The sequence below is a fragment of the Gorilla gorilla genome, chromosome 15, assembly GCF_029281585.2.
Source record: "Gorilla gorilla gorilla isolate KB3781 chromosome 15, NHGRI_mGorGor1-v2.1_pri, whole genome shotgun sequence".
NCBI lineage: Eukaryota > Metazoa > Chordata > Mammalia > Primates > Hominidae > Gorilla > Gorilla gorilla.
In genome coordinates this window covers 30,270,387-30,296,988 of record NC_073239.2, presented here as the reverse complement: position 1 = coordinate 30,296,988, position 26,602 = coordinate 30,270,387, and the positions used below count along the sequence as shown (strand labels likewise).

The 26,602-nt window shown below is 39.7% G+C and overlaps 1 long non-coding RNA gene across 4 annotated transcripts; it reads right to left on the bottom strand.

Moving 5' to 3' along the window:
* Positions 1–573: 573 nt before the first annotated feature.
* Positions 574–26,554, bottom strand: LOC109023195 (uncharacterized). 4 transcript variants are annotated; one of them, XR_008671318.2, is made up of 4 exons: positions 26,473–26,554; positions 24,405–24,576; positions 18,339–18,605; positions 15,399–15,644 (listed from the first exon to the last, which is right to left on the bottom strand). It is a non-coding gene; the product is annotated as an uncharacterized lncRNA (long non-coding RNA). The 4 variants fall into 4 exon arrangements; XR_008671320.2 differs by lacking the exons at positions 15,399–15,644; positions 18,339–18,605 and adding an exon at positions 574–652; XR_002002568.3 differs by lacking the exon at positions 18,339–18,605.
* Positions 26,555–26,602: the final 48 nt, after the last annotated feature.

The following is a 26,602-nucleotide window of genomic DNA, read 5'->3' as shown; positions in this document are numbered from 1 at the left end:
AGTTTGTATTGGCACAGATGTGAACAAATAAGCCAATGATACAGAGACAAATTACCCACAAACAAACTCTACTGGTATGAACAGTGCCCCATACCCCCAGCCAAATTCATGCCCACTCAGAACCAGAGAATGTAACCTTGTTCAGAAATAGTGAGCAGATGTAAATATTAATAGTTAAGTCATACTAAACTAGGGTGGGCCCTAATTCAAAGACTAGTATTCTTATCAGAAGGCCACATGAAGACATGGAGACACACAGGAAAATGGTAAGCGATGATGGAGGCAGACACTACAGTGATGCATCTGTAAGCCAAGAATATCAAGATGGCCAGCACGACCAGAGGTTCGGATAAAGCGAGGCTCTGCCAACACCTGAATTTAGAACTTCTCACCTCCAGAACTGTAAGATTCCAGAACTGTAAGACAATTTCTGTTGTTGTAACTCACGTAGTTTGTGGTAATTTTTTTTGACAGCCTTGGAAAACAAATACACAAACACATACATTAGAAATTTATACAGGGCTGCCACATTGCATAGTTCCAAGGGATGCCATTTACATTATATTCTATGTGCTCCAGAATTGTGCCATTCATCTTGAAAATGATGTGAATGGTGCCGCTTGGAATTGTGCAGAGCAGCAGTCTTCTTTACCTAGGAGAAAAGAGGCAGAACAAATTACTGGGTAGAGGACTAATTTTTCAATGAATCATGCTGGAACTAAGGGCTAATCATGGGAAAAAAAGATAAAGTTACAACCTCATCTCGTGTCATACAAGAAAATTAATTCTAGATGGATTGATGGCCTATATAAGGAAGTAAAAACTGAGAATTACTTTTTAAGCAAAACCAACACACACACACACACACACACACACACACACACACACACACACACACAAACCCAAAACAAGGTTTTGGTAAGATTGACTATTTTCAAATGTAAAATTTCTGTATAACAAAGGACACCATAAACAAATTAAATGTACAAGGAACAGAAGAGGACACATTTCCATTATGTATTCTTTATGAAAGATTGATATCCAAAATATTTAACTCTTACAAATCACAAGAAAAATAAAAATAGTACAAAAGAAAAGGAACCCACAAAGTATATGAACAGGTATATGAGGAAAGCCATCATATTTATGAAAAGATTTTAACTCTGTTTGTACTTAAAGGAACACAGATTTAAATACATGAGATTCTATTTTATACCCTGAAGATTAGGAGTAATTAGGAAGTCTGATAGGCCAGACACGGTGGCTCACGCCTGTAATCCCAGCACTTTGGGAGGCCGAGGCGGGCAGATCACAAGGTCAGGAGATTGAGACCACCCTGGAGAACACGGTGAAACCCCATCTCTACTAAAAATACAAAAAATTAGCCGGGCGTGGCGGTGTGCACCTGTAGTCCCAGCTACTCGGGAGGCTGAGGCAGAAGGATGGCGTGAACCCAGGAGGCAGAGCTTGCAGTGAGCCGAGATCGCACCACTGCACTCCAGCCTGGGCGACAGAGGGAGACTCTGTCAAAAAAAAAAAAAAAAAAAAAAAAGAAGTCTAATAGTAGTAATGGTTTGCAAGAATATGGACACATGAGAATTCTCATGCATTGCTAGTAGAGGTGTATAAACTGCTACCCTTTTGTAAGGCTATTTGGCAATATCTGGTAAAGTTAAAGATATCCATTCCCTATCATCCAGCAAGTCCACTTTCAATTATCAACCTTAGAGGAACTTGGACATGGGCACAAGGAATCACACAAAATGTGTTGACCATGTACCATTTTTAATAGGAAAACTCTGTGCATAATCTAAGTGTCTATCAGTAGGAGAATGTATAAATAAATTGCTTTATAATTATATAATTAAATATTTATGTATTCTATAAGTAATCATTGTACATCTATAAACAAACTAGAACTACGTTTACATTAAAAAATCTCTAAATAATAACATGTATTTTTAAGATATGAAAAATACCTGCTGTATAACATCACCATGTAAAATTTTAAATCTCACAGAATAATAATAAATATTGCAAAAATATATGTTGTTTTTGAATAAATACATATGTTGTGATGATATAAATAGGGACTATAAGAATACAGTGGCTGGGTGCAGTAGCTCGCACCTGTAATCCCAGCACTTTGGGAGGCCAAGGCGGGCAGATCACGAAGTCAGGAGATCGAGACCATCCTGGCCAACATGGTGAAACCTCGTCTCTACTAAAAATACAAAAAAATTAGCTGGGCATGGTGGTGCATGCCTGTAATCCCAGCTACTCGGGAGGCTGAGGCAGGAGAATCACTCGAACCAAGGAGTCGGAGGTTGCCGTGAGCCAAGATCGCGCCACTGCACTCCAGCCTGGGCAACGGAGAGGGAAATTCCATCTTAAAAAAAAAATGCAGTGTATACTAAATTCAGGATAATATTCACTTGTTGGAAGATGAGAAAGGAATGAAATGGGACACCTTAATCGAATATATAATGTTTTGATTATATTTTTAAAATCTAAAGGAAACATGACAAAATGTTAATATTTATGAACTCTGGTTTTGGGCAGTACATGGATATCTTATATTTTATTTCCTAATATTTTAGTAGGCTTGAAATATGTGGTAAACAAAATCGAGACAAAGAAAGAAGAAAAAAGGGTCAAAGAGAGGAGAAAAGAGTTGGAGATGGGAGAGATGAAGAGGAAGAAAATGAGCATGGTCTTGGAGACAAACCACCTGCATGCTAATTGTGGCAGGCAGTGTGGTTTAGTAGAAGAAGCTTGGCAGTGTGCTCAGGTAAATTTATTTAATTCTAGTTTCTTTCAACTTGGACAAGTTAACTATTTTAGGACTCTATTTACCCATTAATAAAATGGATAGATTAAAATTTAACTGAAAGTGTCCTGTGAAGAATAAGCAGAAGGAAATATGTAAAATGCCCAGTGTTGTGCCTGCTGGGTATTGACTGAGTCTGCCATGAATAGTAAAGCCGTCTCTCTCTTCCTTAAAGCAGTGAGAAACAATAAAGTCTGCAGAAAATGTACTACCTTAACTCGCTGGATGGAACTGAATTCTTCCTTCCCATATAGCTTTTTTTTCTTCATATCAGTAAAAGTAATTTTGAAAGGAGATTAAATGCCTTTGGCATAGAGAAAGATGCAGACTATGGAGAAAATTGTAGGGCTTCAGTTTCCACCAAAGTATCCATTAAAAGGGTAGGTGAGGAAGTTCCCATGGCTCTGCATTTAAGCCCAAGTTACTTATTTAGGGGATCATGGTTCAGGCCTTCACCCTTGGTTGTTAATGACCTTACATTGAAGTACTGAATGGAATACGCAGTAGGGTCAATTGCAGACTCAATGACAAGAATTAAAGTGCAAAGCTCCCTAATGAGATCTGTACTTATTCCTTGTGGTTCAAGGAACACTGTGGTTAATAGTTTACAGCCTGCAGGGTCAATCCCCTTGCAGAAGCAGAGTTAACTTAGGCATTCCCTGGGCTGTATAAACAACCCTGTATGTAGCTGGAAGCTTCACCCTCCTTTCATCATGCCAGAAAATTCTTGGCATGCTGCCATGGTCTGATATTTATGGTTCTATAAGCATTTGACTCTGAAAAGTCTCTTATTCTGGAAAATGGCCACTGGTCAGTTGCTAATACACAAGCGGTAGAAGAAAAAGTCACCCTTTAAGGAAGCGAATGAAGAGAAAAGCTCATGAGAATAACAGTGTCATGTCCACCAATAGGGTAAATGTATATGTGTGTTTAATACATACGTATGAAAACCCTATATGTGTATTTCTACACAAAAATGCTAAAATGGTAAAAGAAGTGCTTTTAAAAATTTAAAATTACCAAAAAAAACCCCATTTCCCTTTTATCTCTAGAAAAAGAGAGAAACTGTCGCATATGGTATTTATCAAACAGTGGAATAAAAGAGCCAAAACTTGTATAGGCTTCTGTCCCAGTATAAACTCACTTTCTCGAGCTCTATGGGCAGAAAGGAACCTTAAGGAGTTCTTTCATCTATGTATTTCTTCTCTGAACTAAAATGGCTTCTTGGAGCAACCAAACAATTGTTTATCCTATTTGTTAAATGGGGAAAATATTTAATAAACATATTTAGACATAGTGTCGCCATGTCTAAAAAAAAAATTTCTCCATTTTTAAATCCATTACGACCCTTTCTGAGGATTTTTAAACTAAGTATAGAGAATCACATATCTAATAACTGAATCAGGTGTAGTGGTTACATACATTTTCTAAATGTCCTGTCTCCAAGGTAACCTGTTTTTTCCTGACAGGCTGGAGGGGCTAGAGAGAAGTGAGATGAGGGAGACAAGATGAAGTCGCATCCAAAGATGAGGTGGCCACTGGCTGATGGATCGATTCCGACAAGAATAAAACAATTCATAGAAATCAATGTCACCGACCCGCAGATGCATCTCAGAATTGATGCCAAACACAAGGGGTGAGTTGCAAACACTGCACTGTTTCAGTAACACTAGCACCTGATAGCCAGATTAGAAACTACCTATTAAAACTGAATCGTATCATTAAAAAGTCACCCAGAGACCTTCAGAATGTTCTCCTGATCTACAAAATCCAGGCAGGTGATAGAGAAATCAAAGGCATCTTGCTGGAATTTACTGTATCTTGCTATGAGTTTCTGATGTTATTCAAGGAAGAGATGGAATCTCATTTCTAGAAGCGCTTGAAAATATCCAACTTGCCTGCGCAGGAATGCTCTCACCTGGGTAGTGGCCCGGGCTCAAACAGAGCTGACTGATTATTGCAGGCCCATTCAAGGTGGAACCACCCCAAACCTGGGCCAGCCTTGTGCATTATGTGTTGCAGAGGTTAAAAAATACCAGGCAGAGGCATCTGAATATCCAGAGCTCACAACAGAATGAAACTCAGTTCTTCGCCCGATGGGGCCCAGCAATTAATGAACTTATATGTGTTGGTCCTTTTCTGCTTCTATCTCCTTCACCATGTAACACCTCATTCCTACCTTTATTACCACCAGCAGCATGAAAACACACAGCTCCCAAACTGAAGGAGCTGTAGCATCTTGAAGACATCTGGCCTGCAGAAACAGAATGCTCAATAATACTCGTTCGTGGTTACTGAGAAGTCACTACACGTTGAGCACTAGGCTACATGTTGACATTTAAGAACTTTAACATCCTAATGAGTAAGTGTTAATATTCTTATTCCTATTTTAAGGTTAAGGAAACTGAGGTTAAAGAAACTAACTTATTCAAAGATATGCAATGAGTAAATGGCAGAGCTGGAAATCCAATCTTGGGAGTCTTATCTTGAAGTTCATGCTCTAATTGCCATATCCTGCTCTTAATACCATATCCTACTGCCTAAGATTAACTAAGACTTTGCCACTTGCTAGATGCAGAAACTTGGGCCAGTCATAGTCTCTCTGAATGTCAGTTTTCCATAAAATAGGATAAATATCCATTCTTTTCTCCAAAACAATTTTACTAAGTCTCTTTGAGGCACTAGTCTAATTACTGGGATACATAATTGAACAAAAGAGGGAGGGGGAAAGGTAGAAAGATTTTTTAAAGTTAGAAAAAGAAACATACAAAATAATTTTTTGGAGTGTAAGAAACAAACTATGAGGAAAATAACTAAGGGGATAGTGTAACACGGTTGTGCATGACGAGTATCAATTTAAATGAGGTGGTCAGAGAAGCCCTCTCATGAAGGTGACATTTGACTCACTGAGACCTTAAAAATACCAATGTCCCCTGCATGTGAAGCCCATTTCTAGCAGTGGGGACATCACGTGCAAAAGCCCAAGGAAAAAGAAGAAGCAAATGTGGCAGAGTCTTCAAGCAAGGAAGTGAGGAGAATGAGGTTAGAGGGCTCTGGAGGCTAATCTGGGGAGTTTGGACTCAAGTCTATCCTATTCTATTGATTAAAAAAATATTTATCAGTCGGGTGCAGTGGCTCAGGCCTGTAATCCAAGCACTTTGGAAGGCCGAGACAGGAGGATCACTTGAGCTCAGGAGTTTAAGACCAGCCTGGGCAAGATAGGGAGACTCCATCTCCACAAAAAAAATAAAAAAAAAAGTAGCCTGGAATGGTGGTGCATGCCTGTGGCCTAACTACTTGGGAAGCTGAGGTGGGAGGATTACTTGATCTAGGGAGGTTGAGGCTGCAGTGAGCTGTAATCATGCCAGCGCACTGAAGCCTAGGCCTTTCTCTCTCTCTCTCTCTACATATATATATTTATATATATGTATGTATATATAGCCTAAATTTATTGATTTGTAAGTGCAAACAAGGAAGACTAGATTCCTGTAAACAATAATGAAAAGTCTCCAATGTAGAAATCTAGCAATGTAGACATTGAGTGATGGTGAGGTGTGAAAATGCTTTGGGAAAGCTAACGTTTTAGAACAGTTGTTTTGATAGGGGTGGAGGAGGTATGTGTTGTTGTTTGTTCTTGTCCCTCTCTCTTTCATTGGAGGACATATGCAAACTGAGATGGTTAATGGTGAGTGTGCATCTTATTCCAAGGAGGAGCCTGGAAGATGTTGTGGAGCTCTAACGTCAGCTCTTAAAACCTTTGTTAATTCATTTAACAAACTTTAATTAAGTGTGTTGCAGTCACTGACACCAATTTTCTTGGTATTTTTTGCTAATGGTACCCCAGCTTTTTTTGTGACACCAAATGCTGAGCCCCAAACAGCGTGCTCAGTTCCACAATTTCCCAGACTCCTTTCCAAGTAAGGAAGATCATATGCCCAGGTTCTGGACAACAAGGTGCCTGGTACAATTTGGATATGTGGCCACCCAAATCTCATGTTGAATTGTAATCTCCAGTATTGGAGGTGGAGCCTGGTGGGAGGCAACCAGATTATAGGGGTGGTTTCTCATGAGTGGTCTAGCACCACCCTCTTGGTGCTGCCCTCACCAGAGTGAGTGAGTTCTCGTGAGATTTGACTGTTTAAAACTGTGTGGCACCCTCTCCTCTCTTGCTCCTTCTGCCATGTGATGTGTGTGCTCCCCATTTGCCTTCCACCATGATTGGAAGCTTCCTGAGCCTCCCCAGAAAAAGATGCCTCTATGCTTCCTGTATAGCCTGCAGAACGGTGAGCCAATTAAACTTATTTTCTTATAAATTATCTAGTCTCACATAATTCTTTACAGCAATGAAAGGATGGCCTAACACAGTGTCAATGGAAAAAACCTCTGAAAACAACATAGGCTTTCTGATATAAAAATGCCTTGCAGACCTTTAACTACAGGGCATGCAACTGATGGAGGCCCACAGCTGCTGTGTTCAGAAATCCATTTAGGATTTTCCTAGGAATGTATGCATCCTTAGGTTGCTCCCAGCCAATGAACGTGGCAGGAACACTGAGGCACACCCATTCCTGAGAGATGAGGGATTTCTCCGACAGGTGGTTCTCCTGAGGGCTCCAGGACAGTCTTGTCAAACTGGATTACAGTCTAAGATACATCCACTTGGTAGAGTTTGAATGTTTGTTCCCTCTAAAACTCATCTTAAAGTTTAAGCCCCAATGTGCTGATGTCGGTAAGTGGGGCCTAGTAAGAAGTGTCTAGGTCATTAGGGTTCTGCCTTCATACATGGTTTAATGCCTTAACCAAAGGACTTTCATGAGTGGGCTCTCTCTTGGCTCTCCCGCCCACCCCCGCCACATGAGATACAATATGTCTTCCATGCAGAAAATGCAGAGTTCACCAGGCCTTCACCAGACACCAAACTGGTGAATGCCTTGATGTTGGACTTCCCAGCTTCCAGAACTGTGAGCCAAGGCATTCCTGTTCATTATAAATTACACAGTCTCGAGTATTCCATCATAGCCCCACAAAACGAAGCACCACTCAGCCTTCCTCCCTTCTCTTTCGCTCAGAGTCAGATTTGCACTGTGGTCTGACAAGTCTTCCAGCCTCTCATGGTCACTTAGTATTTTCCCTTACAGACATTTCATACTGTAATTCTTACATGTTGTATACTATCTTGGCCTCCGCTTCTCAGAGCACCTGAACTAACACAAGAAGTGTATCATTTATATAACTCCCAAGGTATATTTTAAAACTCCCAAGGTATATTAAGTGAAAAAATCAAGGTTTAGAATAGTATGTAAAATGTGTTACCTGTTGTGCTAAAATGAAAGAAAAATAAGAATATGAATGTATGTTTGTTTTTATATGCAAATGTAATTTGGGTTTATATGTATAGGGGTGAGTTACAACAGAAACTAGAAGACAGGGAGATATATTTTAACTCTATATCTTTGTTTACATTTTTAATTTTATTGAAATGATATTACATATGTGATTTTTTTAAATAAAAGATTCAATGTTGTAAGAAACAAATAGAGACTTTCTGGGTTCTGGTTGCTTTGGAACTTGTGACACATATTCTCAATAAGGCAATTTAAGAGTTAGAAAAGATTTTCTGTAAGTCATAATAAGACATCAATTATTCAACTTGGTTACATGCTAGAGCCCTAGAGCAGCGACACTCCTTATGAAGCTGTGAAAACTATTTAACACCCTTCTAACAGGATTCTACCACCACTCACGGCACACACAGCCACATCCACAGAGACTCCATTCAGAATTCGAAACTAACATCTGAATTGATTCGTGCCTAAATTTAAATTTAAAAATATGGCTATACATCCCGATTCTAATCTACAAATTCTAAAGATGACAGGTTTATATAGCACCACGATGACCCATTGTAACTTCCACTCTAGAAGGTGGTTGTTTAATAAGGCAAAACGCTGTTTCCCATGCTCGGCACATCATTTGGAGCCGAAAGATGAGCTTTCATCTACCCTAAACCAGCTTGCAAGATTATGATACTTATAAGAATGGAAGCCAAATTATTAATAACACTTTATTAATAGGTTCAATAAAGGCTTTATTAAAGCTTAAAAAAATAGAATATATTTCAGAGGTAGACAGTTTGGAGAAAAAAAGATATTTATGATTTTCTGTGCCATTTCACACTAGGATTGACAAAAAAATTATTTGACCATGATTTGGGGAAAACATAATTTGCGGTATTGTCAAGCATAAATGTTTCAAAATTTCAAAATTTTCAGAAATCCATCCATTATATTTGGGAGAACACTGAGATAGTTTTAAGAGCAATGGTGTGGGAAATTGAGATCATACAATTTCCCTGTATTTCAGGCTTCCATAAGTTATCTGTCATGTCTGTAAACACAAATTCTTATATTACAGAGTATATGTGTTCTGTAACGAAAATGTTATCCTCCAGAGCCCATTTCCCTACTAACTCTCTTGAGAACTTGAGAGATATCTCGGGGATAGCACTGGGAGTAAGGACTATTCTTCATTGAGCTCCCATCATGTTCTAGATCTGTGTTAGGGAATTTACATGTATCATCTCTAAATTTCATGACAACCCTATGAACTAGGCATTATTTTTCCTTTTTACAGTTGAAGTTCTGAGATCCATTAACCTAGATGAGGCAGAGCAAGGGCTCAGACTCAAGTTGGTCTGCCTGTGAAGCCAATGCCCTTTGCCCTCTGTGAATTGTCTCACAGCACAGACAAGGGGAAAGAATCTTTCACTGTAGCCTTCGCAGAGCATATGACCTGCTAATCTCGATTTGTTACGTGTGTTTTATTCTCTACGTACAGAATTCACTCATCTGTCCTGAAGTTGTCCAAATAATTGTATTTCCATCCGCTCCAAATATGGATATGTGGCAGGTCTAGGAAGCCACACAGGAGAGCATTGCTCTTTCCATGACATTGAGGTCATATTTTCCAGCCAGACTGGGTCCAGTGAAGGTGAGTCTCGCTCATTGAGGGGAGACTCCACCTTGTAGGCAAGACAGCTGAGTCTGTGTTACTGTCCAATGCTGGCCCTGTGGTACTTTAAGGGTCGGAAGTTACCCTGCAGTGAGTTTTTCTCTGCCGATACCAGAAGACATGCCATAGCAAAGCTGTTCAGCACAGGTGGGCATCACCGTGGTCCAGCTCTGGTTAATGTCCACCAGGCCTTCCAAAGAAAACTCAGTTCATATGAAAGTAATAGGAGCTCCAGAGAATTAAAAACCTCGGAATAAAATATCTTAGAATTCTGTGGTCAAGTCAGGACACTGGGTACCACTTTATATTATTTATTTTACTGTTTTATTAAACTATACAACACATTGCTACGTAGCAATAAAAAACACGATACCATAATACAGAAGATTTGTTCAATATGAAAAGTAAAAAACATTATTAACAATTTTTTGTATACCCTTCTATCTTGAAATGTGTAATCATATACAAAGACATATCCTCTTTTGCCCCATGTGCGATTATACTCTTCTCATTATTCTGCATCTTGCTTTTCATGAACTGTATCTTCGAGATTTTGCACTATGTATACATAAAGATTGCACCAGGCAAGGTTGCCAGTTGTAAGCAACAGAAGTCTAGCTGACTGAGGCATAATGGCATTTATGTAAAGTACCTGGGGAGCTTTCTGAATCAGATGGCGTGAGAACGACAGCTGGAGACGTCACAATGGGAACTACTCCCAAACTTCATTCTTGAGCTGCTCTGCTAAAGCCACCACCTCTGGGTGTGGCCACTGCTGCTACTTCCTCAACTGACATGACAGTCACTGACCCCTGATGCTGCTGCCAGAAACATTGCCCCTGCTACCCCTGAAGGAAGAACAAGCTGCCACCTCTGTCACCACCCTGATGGGAATGGATTTTGTGCAGCCCTTGATACTTCATACCACAAGCTTCCAATTTAAAGTTTATGGCAGTTCACTCTGAGTGGAAAAGTCTAAGACCTATGCTCATGTCACAGTAAAGGGAAGCTTTAAAAGTGAGTTTCCAGAATTTTCTCCTTCTATAGTAAATGTGGGCCTGACAACTAAGGCAGGAATCTTCAAATATAGTTATAGGTTCAATGTTGGGCTTCCAAATAAAAAAGGACAACCATCAAGTAAAGAGATACCATTTTTTTAATTGGTGCATGTCATGTAGCTTTAATATGAAGTTAATCAATCTCTAATTATGACTCTAAATAGCACTTCAATAGGCATCCTTGTAGATAATTTTGCAATTATCTCCACAAAATAAATTCATGGAAGTTACATTCCATGACCATCAAAGAGCATGTGCATTCTAAGTTTGATAATTATTAATAATTATTACTCATATGACTTCTAAAATATTGTTCCAGGCTGGGCATGGTGGCTCACACCTATAATCCCAGTACTTTAAGAGACCAAGGCGGGCAGATCACCTGAGGTCAGGGGTTTGAGGCCAGCATGGCCAACATGGCGAAACCCCATCTCTACTAAAAATACAAAAATTAGCTGGTGTGGTGGTGTGCATCTGTAATCCCAGCTACTCAGGAGGCTGAGGCAGGATAATTGCTTGAAACTGGGAGGCAGAGGTTGCAGCGAGCCTAGATCACGCCACTGCACTCCAGCATAGGTGACAGAGTGAGACTCCGTCTCAAAAAGAATAAATAAAAAATAAATACTGTCCCAACACACACTCCCATGTAGCAGTGTGGAAGGGAACCTCACGCAGCGTAACCTGGTCAATACTGAATTAAATGGGTTAATTTTTGCCAATCTGATAGACAGAAAGAAACTTGCTGCTCCAAATTCAATTGCTTGAATTATAGAGTAGGATTGAGTATCTGTTTTTCATATCTCCATTATTTTCTATTAACCACTTTGCTATACTTTAATATGAGACTCCATTGCCTATTCCTAAACAGCTGACTTATTATGATGCAGGACAGGAAAGCCTAAAAACTGGGGCCTAGCCCAGGAGGGTTCTCGGATTTACCCAGGAAAAAATTCAAGGGCAAGCCGGTGGTATTAGGCAGCAAGTTTTTATTCAACAGTACCGCTCCTTGCAGAGCAGGGCTAACTCACAGGCAGTGCACCCAGAGTCAGCAACATATGGGTTCTTGGCAATCGCATTTATACTCTAGTAAACCTACTTTCAATTACATGCAAATTAAGGAACAGGTCAATGCAAATTGAGGGATTGGTTATTTAGCACTATCTTGGAAAGGGATGGCAACTTCTAGGTCATTTTTATGGAAACGGGTGGTAACTTCTGGGTCATTGCCATGGAAAGGAGTGGTAACTTCTGGGTAGTCGCTGTGGCATTTGTAAACTGTCATGGCACTGGTGGGAGTGTCTCATGCTAATGAGCAATGAGGGCAGGTAGAGATAAACTTCATCACCATCTGCTGGTTCCTGCTGGTTTCTTCACTTTATCCTGTCTGGACCAGATCCTGTTTTGGTCAGCGGAGTCGTGACCAGAAAATATGTCCTGCTGGTCTCCTACCTCAGTTAGACTTAATTTCTATCCTGAAACTGCATTCCATCATTGGGAAGCTGCCAAGTTGCTACCTTCAAGTCCCACAAAAGGACACAGACCTTTACTGGTGAACGTCTTTCCCCAGATAATTATTTTAAGTCAGTGTCTCCAAGGACATACTGATTTCACATCAGGGACTATTTGTATATGTTAAAGGCCAGGTAAGTGGAGAATAGCTGGGGAAAGAAGGAACATGATCCTTATTTTGCTGAGTCCAATATTTAATACTACAATGACAGTAGTCCTGCCCAAAAGGAACAGCCTCTTTCATAAAATCCCTTCATCAACCATCACAATTTTATTTCCTTCCAACCTTCTCTTGAAGTGGGGAGATTTAGAAACCCAAGTCCCAGCCATTCAATAGCAATATCTATAATTTAGCATTTTTCATCATGTGCTTTGGCATCAACAAAACATTTAACGTTGGGCAAATGGGAAGAGATGACTTGGCTTGCTTAAAGTGGAATAGTGTTTGCAACACACATAAAAACATCCAGACTGGATGAGCACAGATCACAGATGGGTGTGCCTCACGTTTGCCCCGCCCCCCTCTGGCCAGCAACATGAACATCACCCGACAACTAGACCCCACTCTGGACCTATGGAATTCAAACCAACTCAATAGTCCCACAGACAGCTTTTTGTTTTTGTTTTTCGGATAAACATAGAAATTGACCCTTCTGGTCTTAAAGCCTGAATCTTACATTTGTTTATCTAAGTTCCTTCCTCAAGAAAGGTCTCTCAAGCTTCACCAAAAAAAGGATCAAAGAACTGAATTTCAACAGATCATGGCATCCAGACAATAAGATGTCAGATCCCTCATTCCTCATGATTGTTTCCTTGTTCCTCCCTAGTTCCTGTTTTCTTACACATTGCTACATTCCTTCCCTCCTATATAAACCCCAGTTTTATTTGGTTAGGGAGATGAATTTGAGACTGAGCTCCCATCGCTTCTGCTGCAACACCCAATTAAAGCCTTCTTTCTTGGCAAACTGGTCATCTTAATCATTGGCTTTCTGTGTAGTGAGCAGCTGGAACTAGAGGACCTAGACTTATCCTCTGGTGTTTCTGCAACAGAATCAGAAACTTAGGATGGGGTATGGGTCCTGGCAATCTACTTCGGGGAGCCTTTCAGATAATTCTAATGCAGGTTACAGTTTGAGAACTGGGCAGTGTAAAGAAAGCTGTGACGGTCCAGCTTTTATCCTTTATCTGGCGGTCCCTGTCAACATTTCTTCTCTCAGGAGAAGACATTAGAGGAGAATTTGCTGCCCCACAAAACAGTCACAGGTAATCCTAGATTCCTTAGATAACCTGTCCTATTCAGGAGTCATGGAAAACTGCTAAAGCAAATATCTAGAGCAAATTTTACTTTCAGCCAATCTTTTTAAATTTTTGCTGTGATTTTAACTCTGTCATATCTAATGTAAGAAAGGAGCATTGCGGCCTTCTATGCTTACACATAATAGACACAACTGTGTCCATCAGTAAAATCACCACCTACAGAGCATAGCTGGCCAAGGGAAGTGAAGGATCTGCCTTCATTAAGTTTGCTCACTGTGTTGCCACTATATTTCTGGACTCCCCCTTATCACAGTGTGACATCCATTTGCACACCACATTTTTCCAGTGACTGAAAAGTGATCACTGCAGCTTGGCATCCTGCACTGCAATACAATCATTTATTTCTCACAGCACTTTATCCTGGACATTCCCATTGAGCATAAAGCCTTTGAAGTCTATGGTGCATATAATTCATCTGACAGTGGATTGGATTGGAGTCCCTCTAAATAAAGCCCAAGCCTGAGGAGGCATCAAAATTTCTCTTCCATAATTGGCAAGTGCTATTATGCTACTGGGCTATTAAAAAAAAAAAGACATTTACTTGGCCACATATTTTGTTGACTTTTGCTGTAATAAATTTTTCTTTACTTTTGAAGATTTTTTTTTTAATGTCTCAAAATTTCCATCTGCCCTAACAAGCTCTCAAACTTCGCCTCAGTTTGTATTTAGCAATACGCCTACTGAGAAAACAAGGAAATGTTTGTAAGAATTTCCTTAGGCTTTTTGACCTATGAGGATTGCTTTGGTTTCCCCTGAGCTTTTCTATCTAATTTGTATAAATCCTTTTTAAATTGGGATTCATTTACTTAACGTTAGATGTTTGCAATGACTTACTAAAGCTAATTTCAGAAGGCGGGTGGTTCCAGGAGAGACTGGCTTCTCCAAATGGACCTATGAGAAAGAGAGAGGACAGGAGGGAAATTTGGAAACACAGAGACCAAGGACTTGAATTTATCACAGCCTTAATGTGGTAAGTACTGAAATAGTTACAATAACAACCCTTAGCTTTCAACTTCTTCCCGTTTATAGACCCTAAGATAAGATTTGAAACATTCTGCCTGTGTCACTATTTTTAACTCCGTGTTACAATATAAGTAAATCTGGCTTACGAAACACCTGGGGTAATTCAATAATAAAGCAGGACACAGAAGATGCTAACAGTTGGCACTAGGGCATAAAAACACAGAGAATATAAAATGTAATAGCGATTGCAAAATGTAGTACAATTGCATGAAAATGCAATTAAATCAGGTTGGATAAATAGCTTCCAGGATATAATAGCAAGAAGAGAAAGTTCATTTCAATGAAGTGAAAATGGCAAAAAACTGAATAAATAATTTAAAGCTGGAAATGAAAAAATTCCGCGTGGAGTTTAGAAGACAATTGAGCTCATCTGACCTTGTGCAAGTCAGTTAACCTCCTGGGGCCTCTCTTTCCTTATTAGGAGAAGGAGGAAACAGGAGGGAGCATTAGACTACTAATCTCAAAAGTCTATTTAAGTTCTCTCCCTCTCCCCTCTGTTCCTCCCATTCTCCTCCCAGCCACCTACCCCAGGCTTCCAAGTGAGTGGTAACATAGGGCATCAATACATTAGTGGCTGTAGAAAAGAAAATGCATATACACAAACTGTAAATTTGGGTTTCATGCAAAGCAATGATTTTTATACGCTCAGATTATTTGTCATTCTTTATAAAAACAAAAGATAAGAATAAATGCCTGCAATGGTTGAATTTCCCTGTTTTCATCTTTTTCTGGCTACAGTTTTCCCTTATCTGGGGTTACAAAAAGGCATACTGATAAAACAGCCCATGTGGATAATGCCATGCTGAGGTTCCAGGCTCAATCATTCTCTCCACTTTTCTTCCCATCTGGTGTTTTTCTTTCACCTGATCCTCCAAGGTAGAGAAGTTAGCTGGGTGCTAATCAGTAGGTAGGGAAAAGAGAAGCATGTGTTATTGCAAACCGGATGGATCATGGATCATGGGTCAATCAAGCAAGGACTCTAGTGAGAGCTGTTAGAGAGTTAAGTCATTTAACCATGAAGACATACAGAAAGAAAACAATGCCTTCATGCAACATGTAGACACCAGTCAATCACAGAGACCAAAGGGGAATGTTTTGTTTATCATACTTATTTATAAATTCCTGGGATCTTGAGAAAAACCAAAGAGGTATTTCTAATTTCCATGTTTGGCTTTGGGTTTCTTGGCCTGCAGTATAATATAAATAGTAAACTCTGTGTTCTTCCTTGTCAGCTGAGGATGCATATCCCACCCTTCTCCACTTCAAGTCATTTATCAGGAAACATGAATGTTAAAAAGGATCATGGGGCCGGGTGTGGTGGCTCATGCCTGTAATTCTAGCACTTCGGGAGGCCGAGGCGGGCAGATCACTTGAGCTGAGGAGTTTGAGACCAGCCTGGCCAACATGGCGAAACCCTGTCTCTACTAAAAATACAAAAATTAGCCAAGTGTGGTGACGCATGTCTGTAATCCCATCTACTCAGGTGGCTGAGGCATGAGAACCTTTGAACCCAGGAAGTAGAGGTGGCAGTGAGCTATCACACCACTGCACTCCAGAGTGACTTTGTCTCAAAAAAAAAACAAAAAAAGGATCTTTGTAAATGAAAAGTTATTGACCATGACCAATAGTTTAATGATCAAATTTATGATTGGAAATGAATCTGTTAGTTATGTGATGATTATAATGGTGGACTGTTTAACAGTATTAATAATTTCTCCTTAGTAGGAGACAAATAGAGGATGCACTGGTAATTTAAGTCACTATAACACTACAGCAAAGAGATTAGATGTTGGACTCTGTAGTGAGACTACCTGGGATCCACCACTTACCAGAGACCTTAGGCAAGGTATCTCTCTGGGTATTAGTGTCCTCAAATGTAAACACTGAGATAGAAATGTCAATAGCAACAGCTATCTCATAGGTTTACCCTGGATTAAATGAGCTACTATAGGTCAAGTATGGGAAACAGTCCTGGAACACAGTAAGTACTGTATGTGAGCAATTATTGTGACAAAGAGGCTTTAGGAGGAACCACTAACGGCAATAACAATGGTCTTTATCTTAATTTCAAGGCACAGATAGCCTTGAATTATGTGCAAAAGTCAGAACTGCAGAGTGTCTATGTCTAGTATTCTGTTTTCCTATACAAATACTCCCCACCCCAGTTAGATTATTTGAAAAGGAATTTGAAAAGGATCCCTATGAGTGTATGCTATGTGCTGTAGTTGGTGTTTTGTTTGTGGGAGCAAGATAGGGAAGTTATCACATACTTCCAGCAGAGGAAACTTGGGCTTGTTTAATTATTTCAGGATAACATTTTTTTAAAAGTCAGATTATCAAAAACAATGAGTTAATCTTACAGGAATACATGGCAAAATGTAGCTCAGGAAGCAGTCTGGCTTTAGAAAACCAGAGTGAATAAAGAGTAGAATTCTTATTCAGAATGGAACAGCAGTCCATAAGTCTTTTTTTTCTCATGACTCAGCTCCTCTGACTCCAACATCTCTTTCTACTTTTTCCAACTACCATTTGGTAACCTTAAGCATTTCTTGTACTCGAACTCTTCCAAAAGGATCTAACTGGTTCAGTTAGGTTTTGTTTTTATTTGTTGCTTTGTTTTTGTAGGAATTAATGGATCCACTGAGCAAAATACCCCAAGCCAACGTCTTCATAAATTCTCATCTAGTCCATTCATAGTCTTCAACTGAAGAAGCAACCCTGGTCTAATCAGTTGTGTTCAGTGTGTTAAGTGTTTGCAGAATGAAGCATGGTAAGCCATACCCAATAAATGGTTTCTTGGTTGCATTGTTTAGAAACAATGAATTTAAACCAATTGTCCCATCAAATAACCATTTGGACTCACAGCAATTCAGTTAACCTTTGGGGGCTTTAATTTTCTCACGTATGATGTCAGGAGAGTGGCCTGAATAACATGTAATATTCTTTATAACTCTAAAATGTTATGATCCATTTGCTCCCTTAAATTCCCTTTTACTAAATGGTTAATGGTTTGAAAATAAACATTCTTTAGCTTGTGTGCTTTTAACATTTTTTCTATCTTCAAAGATTTATATTTCCTTTATATTTAGCATATGTAAAAGCAAATATTGTAGTATGAGTTTCCTCAGTATACCCAATAAACTAAAAACCAGGGTCAATCTCAAATCTTACCAGGTAAATATCCAATTGGGTTTCTACTGTCATTGTCCCAATCTTATTATTTCCTTTTTTGTTGTTATCAGAAGGAAAGGGTGGACATTCCAGAAATGGAATCCCCTCTATTTTTCCATTAAGGATTTCCCTAAGAATCTCTTTCATGTCAAGTATTCTCAGGGTTCCATGAAAACAAAAGTATTTCCTCTGCTCAAATAGAAGGATTTGACTGAAGTTGACAGGAAAGAGTGCAAGGATCAATCAGAAATGTTTACCATAATAACACTATGAAGGAGTTGTGACATTTCAACTGTATAACTGCTAATGTGACTTTGGGTCATTGAAAATACATTAGTGAGAACAGGCTAGGTCATGCTAAGTTAACACGCAACACTATGATCAAAAACAAAGGTTGATTTCTTGCTCAAGCTACATACCTATCATAGATCAACAAGGAGGCTTTGCATATCATTATCATTTAGTCACCCAGGCTAACAGAGTAGCTCCCACTGCAAACATCACTGTGTAGTATGCCAAAGAACACAGCAAGACTTGGAGGTCTTGGGCAATCAATTAAGTGCTCAGCCCTAAGTTGACACGTATCATTTTCCTTTACGATGCCTCGTCCAGAACTAGTCCCATGGCCCCTACATCCACAAGGGAGCCAGGAGGTGAAATAAACTCTGTATTTAGGAAGTCGAGAGCTGGAAATAATCAGAGAGCAGTACTGATGAGTACTCTAGAATATTACCTTAAAGATAATATTTAGATAATACTTTCCTGGAGGTATCTAAAATTTAGGGTCACTGGAAGTCCTATCCTTATGCCTAGGAGACTTTCTTTGTATTAAATAAACCAGTGCTGAAGAGACCAAGGTCTTGGGCTCCAACCCTTTAAAAATCATTTGTGTTTATCTTCATACTATCATGGCCGTGGCTAGAAGCCCTCTTTAACTCTAAACAATCCAGACAACCTGAATAAGACAGACTGAAGCCAGATGGTGATAGATTGTCTTCAACGAGTATCACGAATAGAAACATGGCACCAACACTTGATCCACAACTGCAAAAGTATTATCCAGTTTGCATTCTTCATACAATGCACAGCACATTTGAATCACCCCACTTTTGGAATAAATCCATGCAAAAATGCATTAGGAATAAAAGGTGTTACCTTAGTAGGCATCATTACTTTGATATTCCACACATTTTATAAGCAAACATTTATATTTTGAAAATGGAAAAGAAATAAGATATGCAACCACTTTTTCTGAGCTATCATCAATTATAAGAAAATACTGAGATTCCCAGCACTTTGGGAGGCCGAGGCAGGCGGATCACGAGGTCAGGAGATCGAGACCATCCTGGCTAACACGGTGAAACCCCGTCTCTACTAAAAATACAAAAAATTAGCTGGGAGCAGTGGCAGGCGCCTGTAGTCCCAGCTACTCGGGAGGGTGAGGCAGGAGAATGGCGTGAACCCAGGAGGCGGAGCTTGCAGTGAGCCGAGATCGCGCCACTGCACTCCAGCCTGGGCGACAGAGCAAGACTCCGTCTCAAAAAAAAAAAAAAAAAAAAAAAAAGAAAGTACTGAAATATTGTTCACCTTCTGTGTTTAACCCACAACTCACAAGCACCCAAATATTTGCTGTTTCATTCAGGGTTGAAAGTGTAGAAAGTGAAGGACACTCATTTTACTGGGGTGAGCAGGTATATGCAACCCTACCTCTTAAGGCTGAGGAAGCTGAGGGGCCAAAGAAAGAGGCAGACAAATCCAGTTTTCTGAGAAAGAAAATATTTAATAGGGACTAATGAACTGAAGCAATGTCTCAAGTGGCTGCGGAGAGTAGATCCCTGCACCCACTCTCCAGAAATATTCTTTATATAGCAAGCTTTTAGGGTAAAGACATGTGTAGCTGGTTATGTCTCAAACTGTTTTGCTGAAACATGATCACTAGGGATGATAAAGATAAACATCTTTATGAGGGTATCTGTGTTAAGGGTATTGTTTCTTTATGAGGGGTAATCTGTGCTATAGGCTTTATTTAAAGACCTTGCTGCAAGAACATCTATCCAGGAGTCAAACATCAGTCATCATGGTGATTTTGTTTCAAGATGGCATTACTCTTGCCGTGCAACATGTTGTTTTCCTATGCCCAAGAAAGATATTCAATTAACATGATCAATATAGACATTCATAGCAGATATTTCACATTTTTAAAATCTACATTGTGATCTCAATTATCTGGATTAATTTTCCTAATTAATTGCAACTATAGATTAATTGTTCTTTTTTTTTCATTTTGTACAGCCTTTATGAAATGTGAGTCTAGTTAAAGTGCAAATTTCTTTTCTTTGTAAGGAAATGGTCCAGGCTAGAAGGGAAACACATTTGTAGCTAACTTCAATGCCTTGTCTTTAGAATTCCCTATACTTTATCTGGAAAGTCCTCCTTTCCTTGAATTCTAGTGGGACACTTGGCATTCCAACTGGCTGCAGGGAGAGGTGGTTTCTGATAGGGAGTATTGAGCTCTTTACACTCTCTTGTCATCTTCAACTCCAACTTCAACTTCAACTCTTGTCAGCTCCAACATGCAGCTGGAGACAGAAACTAAAGGTCTCTTCCAAGGTTGAAAGCAACCTTGCTCTTTGCTCCAAAAAGGGATACTACTTCTATTTTCCAGTGATGTTCACTATACAAACGTCCTTGAAAGTATAATTCAGAAAAAGGCAGTGTGTACCTCTGCTCACAAGTCATGCAAACATGTGAGAGATTTATGGATAATTATCTCTCAATACTATTTCTTAGAAGAATTTAGATCTAAATATCCTTGGAGAAAGACGACATCAACTTATCTGCATCAAGTTACTGTTGTCCAATTTTAAAAGGGCATTAACATTTTATTCTTTTTCTAAATCCTCTCTGTCTTAGGAAAATCTAGATTATGCTGCAATAATGAACAACCTCTAAAATCTCAGAAGTTTAATGAAAAACATTTTAGTTTCACTCACACCATTCTATATAAGGCTCTTTTATACTGTCGCTCAAATAGATAGAATTTTACTTTCTTATAGATGCACTATGTACAGCACTGTCTCCTCAATGGCCCTGGCATCAGAAGACAGAAAGACTCATACATGGACTTTTCACTGCCTTATCCTGAAAATGACATAGGTCATATTTTATTAGCCAGTGCTGGTTACATGGTCAGATCTAATGTAAAGGTGCTGGGAATATAGGAAGGCTAATGGAATACTGAGTAAGCATTCCTCTCTCAGACACACTTTATTTGGACTTCCCACCATTCTTCCATTTTGTGTTTTTAGGAACAATGCTAATCCACTTCTTGACTTAGATTACTAGATCTGTTTTGTCTAGATTCAAAGGAATCTTTCTGATGATATATTCCCTCAGTCCTCTAGAACGTGAAATCAGAAACCTATAGCCCTGCCTTTATAACATTAAGTGGGCTTTGTCATTCTTTGCACAGGCAAAACGTACTTTCCACCAAGGTGAAAGAAAGGTTGCCCACTCAATATCTAAGTTTCTTATTGGTTTAATTGATTGTGGCTGTTATTGGGCTTCAGAAATAGATTACAAAAGAAACATACCAGGACTTTGGGAGTCCTTAGAGTGATGGAGGGAGAGGACACAGGTAAGCCAAAAACTGTAAAACAACGGTGTATGGTATTTGCTGTGATTTAGGTATGCACAGGGTATTTGGAAAGCTCAGGGGAAGCGGCACTTAATCTAGATCAGGGGCTTCCGAGAAAACTTTCTGATTTTTTAGGGAATACTTGAATTGACATTTGAAGGACACATAATAGCTAAACTTATTTTTTTAAGTGAAAGTGGCTGGAAAATCGTTCTAGAAATAGATAACCATTTACCCAAGGACAGAAACATGAAAGATCATGGCTCTGTTTTTAAAACAATGTGAACTATTGAAGGATTTTAAGTACAATGAGATTTTTGTATTATAAAGATCATTCTGACAGCAAATTAAGGGATTGGAAGGAAGTGAGACTGAGTCTGTAGCAGTGTCAGGAGGCTTTCACAATATCCCAGACAGTAGTGCAAGTATAGATAGAAAGGAGGAAATTGATGTGTATGATGGTAAGTAGATAGAATATCAGAATGTGATAATTAAGTGGACATTGGGAATGAGAAAGAGAGAAGGCTCCAGTGTAACTCCAAAACTTCAGAGTTATATGGAAAAATATAAATTTTAGGATGAAAATAAAGTTTATCCTTTGATTGGCAGCTGCGGAACATAATGGTATACATTCTGATCTGAAGCTCAGCGGAAGCCATGGATACAGACAGAGGAAATTACCCTGGGAAAGGGAGATGAAAGGAGACAGGGGAGAGGTCAGCAACATGACAACATCCTGAGAAGAGCCACAACATAGGTGTGCCTCTGTTAATAGGATATGCAAGCTTTGTGTCTACCTATGTGTTGAACAATGTGAGCTTTAAAGAAAAAACCAAATCACCAGAACAATTTCAAAATGCTTTGCCTCACTGACTTTCACCTTCTAAGCACATTCAACATGAATTCAGTGATGAAGAAAATCACAGATTTAAAGTAAGTGGCAAATTGAAAGCCTGTGTTAGTCACCAGCAAACACTAAATATGTTTTATACTTCCAAATCTCTTGTCTTCACTGGTGCACTGCTGAAATAATCATGATAAACCTCACAAAACTCCCAGGAGGTAGGAAATGAACGTGGCAGTACTCGGTGGCATCCTCATAAATAAGAACAGATGCTCATCCATCCACAAAACCATTTTGTGCCAGACTGCCTTAGGTCATGGGGTGGTTGAACAAAGGAAATCCCAGTCTTCTACCTGTCCCAGCTCAATGAGATTGGCATTAGATGTAACTGCTGTTGAACCAACTGGAGTCAGGAAATCTTTCACATAGAGCAACACTTTGGAATATTAGAAACTTGCCAAGGAGCTCAAAGCACATCTGAGTCATTGATTCACTAACTCCCAGGCAGTCCTTGTGGAACAGGAAATGGCTTTGCATACAATTTTAGAAGAGCTGAAACCTTAAAGTCAGCAAATTAGTGGCCAAGCCCAAATCCCAGTAAAGTCCTTTTTTTACTAAACCCAAACACTTGGCACTATCGCCTAAGTACATAAGGAGGTCTTGGAGGATGCATCCCTTGGAAACTCCCTCAGTGAGCTCAGTTATATCTCCAGTTTGCTTGGTACAGAGCCATTTTGACTCACCACCTAAAAGCTGTAGGGAGGAGAGGTGGCCCAGCCTCCACTCTACTCCTGTTTCTTGTCATCCTCTCAAGAACTGCTGCTACTCCTTTCAGCCTGGTTCCAAGCCAGAGACCCTGCTGTTTTTATTGGAGGCAGAAAATGAGTAAGGAAGAGTGATAATTCCCTTCAACAAGTACCCTGGGACATTCACTTGTTGCTTTGGCATGGTACCTCATGACATTTTGAGCTGCTACTTCATTAAAACGGGAATTTTGATTACACTGCCCTGCCTCCTAGGCATATTATGTGCTTCTTTAAAGACTAATCTAAAGGCATTTGGGCTCAATGGCTTCATATAGTTTACAAGTTTTGATAGAACAGAACATTCTTAAAAATATGTCTTTCAAAAAAAAATCACTTCTCCTTTAAAAACAGGGGAGTGGAAATCACAGCAGTCATTATCTGTTTCTACTCAGGGCTGAATTGTTCTTCTGAGAATCTCTTCCATTGTGCTTTTAAATATTGTATTATGCGACATCAAATCCTGTTTTAATGCAACATATTGATTCTCTTATAGGCTAGGGTATTATCGTCTTAAACAGATTCAAAGTAAATGATTAAACATAGCTTATGCCATTGCAGTCGCCAGCAATTTAACATCCTTTTCTGACTGGCATGTTTAGTGGCTGGCTGCTCAAGTGGTGAAGGATAGAACCTTTTACACTGATGGCTGTGAAATGAAAGTCAAAGACAATGTAAAGCCTCTCATTGCCCCCTTTCCATAAAATAACTAACACATATTAATTGTAAAAATACAGTAGGCTTAGTTCCTTTAGGACAGGAGGCTTATTTCTCCACTATTGGTATAGCTAGAAAAGAAAAGAGGAGAAGGTAAAAACACTCTGCTTTATTCATTGAATTTTTGAACAATAGCTAGGGCTAAGCTGGTGTCCGGCAACCTGCAACATGTTTGTGCTCAGTCAAAGCATACCTTTTCAGTTGTTTTAGAAAGCACAGCTCTGTGGGAAAGCATTTTGGTAAGAATCAAATTTCCTTACCAGTGTCATAAATGTGTAAAATTGAGACAGTGTTTGTATCATAGAAAAATGCTAAATGGAGAAGATTTGGGAGGGAAGAAGAGATCAGAGTGCTGTTCAGTTGCTTATATGGAAAGTATGACCTAAACCAGTCCTTGTGTGAATGACACTGTCACCTGTCCTACAGAGGATACAAAATCCAAAACGAGCTCCCTAAGGTACTGGGATAATTGGAGACTACTTACCCAAGATAGATCCTTGGGAGCCAGCTGTGCAACGGGGCTGGGTTTCAGCTCTCTTCAAGCTGGTCACTCCTGGGACATGAATGTCTCTCAGATTTCCAAGGAGGTGAATAGTGGAGGAAGGAGTAGGATCAAGGGCATACAGGTTTTAAAACTTGAAAGCCAGAAGACATCACTACATAGAAGGCAAAGAGCATGTTGGAAAGAGACTTTTTACTCATGGCAGAAAGATGCATCTTTTTTACCCTTTCAGAATTATCCTAAAGTGGGTATCCTAGGAGGGGCTGCTCCCAAAGGGTGCACAGTGTCCCTTCTATTAATGACTCTTGATATGTCCTCTGACTTGTTTTCTCAGTTTACATTTGAAAACATAATGTATTGATTAGTTGTGACTTGGCCACAGTAACTCATTTTGTCCTTGGTAGTGCTAAGGTCAGACTCTAAGCTGACCTTCCAGTAAGCTTCCCATTTCACTGACATTTCCATTTCAGCCCTTTACTCTTTGGCTGAAAGCCAATCTCTTTTTATCAAAATACACAGCCCATTTTAGATATTTCAAAACAAACATGATCACAAAGTAACCTGAAAGGTGAAGTGAAAGAGGTAATAAATAGTTCCAAAAGGGTTACTTCTGAATTAGCAGGAGATTTAAGAATTGGGGGAATAGAAGAAAGCAGCCAAACATCTCTAAGAAAAGGGATATGCCCTTCCGTGGACAGAGTGAGGTGGGATGGAGGAGTTGTCCATCCTTGAGAGTAGAATATCCCCCTAGGTGGTCAGAGGTGGGGTTTGTGACAGAGGGAGGAGAACAGCCAGAAAGGAGCTGACAAGTGTCAGCCCAACACAATTGATTTTCTGATGAAATGAGGCTTTCCTACTGTAAGATGTGTATATTTTTGTTTAGTGGGCATTTGGGATGAGAGCTCTAAGGAAGAAAGAGGAAGTGATATCCTGGAATAAGCATTCTGGAGAAGCATGGCTAGGTTTAGACAAAGGCTATCGGCTTTAAAAAATAGATTGTATTATTATTCAGGGACAGTGAGGCCAACAGATCAGAGGACTACTGCCATTGAAAAGATTATTACTCCAAGTTCCTATGGGGGGTGGGGCACATCATGCCACCCAAGGTCACACTGGGAAGCACCAGGGTCAGTCAGGAGGCAGAGGAAATGAGGGCCAAGTATGGGCACAAGCCTCAACTGTCGTTTCCCTAGGAAGGAATGGGCCGAGCAGGGTAAGCTGATTTAGGATTGCGTAGCCTGAATAATTTGCATGGGCTCTGGAGCATAGGGACTTCTCCAGTGTTCTTGTTGGCTCTGGGATGATTAAAGGAAGGGAATAGGGGCAAGAGTATAAAAGCCTGATAAAGTAGGCGGTGGGCTGCTGGGTCCTAGATTGGTTAGTTTGCATATGAAAGGCGGCTAAGGAGTGAGTTTTTTGCTATGTCTAGAAATTGACTTGCCCTAGGAGGGTCAATCTCTCCAGGATCCACAAGTCCCAGGAGTCAAAGCCTCAGAGATACAGAAAATAAAAGTGTGATTAATACACTATCCAAGGGTGATGTCCCCACATTAGAGAAGGAAAGAGACTCCTTCCTTGGTATGATATTGATATCATACCAATAAGTGGTATCCTTGTGAAAAGAAAGTGCTGTATCTAATTAGATATGTTTTGAGAGGTGATAGTGTCCAGGAGAGTGAGGACAATCCTGGGAGTGAAGATGTTGTCCTGGGTAGGGTAGGAGTGGTCATCTGCAGGAGAATGTCCCACAAAGAAGTGGCATGGACACTCTGCTGAGGGCTCCAAATGCAGAGGGAAATTGACCCAAAATAGGAAATGATAAATGGCATGATGGATGTAATCATAGCTCTTTCAAATGGAAAGTAGCCTCCTCCTACAAATAATATTCTTGGATCTGTGGCCTGAAACAACTGGAGGATCACCATTCCTTTTTTTTTTTTTTTTTTTTTTTTTTTTTTTTTTTTTGTCTGGTGTTACAACCAGAGAAACAGTGGTTTCAATTGGTTGGGAAAGGCAGCATCTACACGGAGAACACAGCAGGCCTGCTTACCTCTCAGCTTGTACTGTTGGGTTTACAGCAATATTTTCTGCATCTTAGTCAAAGAATTTTACTTGTCCAGTGTTGAGCTGTTAGAGGAAAATTGATTTGTCTATTTATTTTTAGCAAAATTATAAAAACA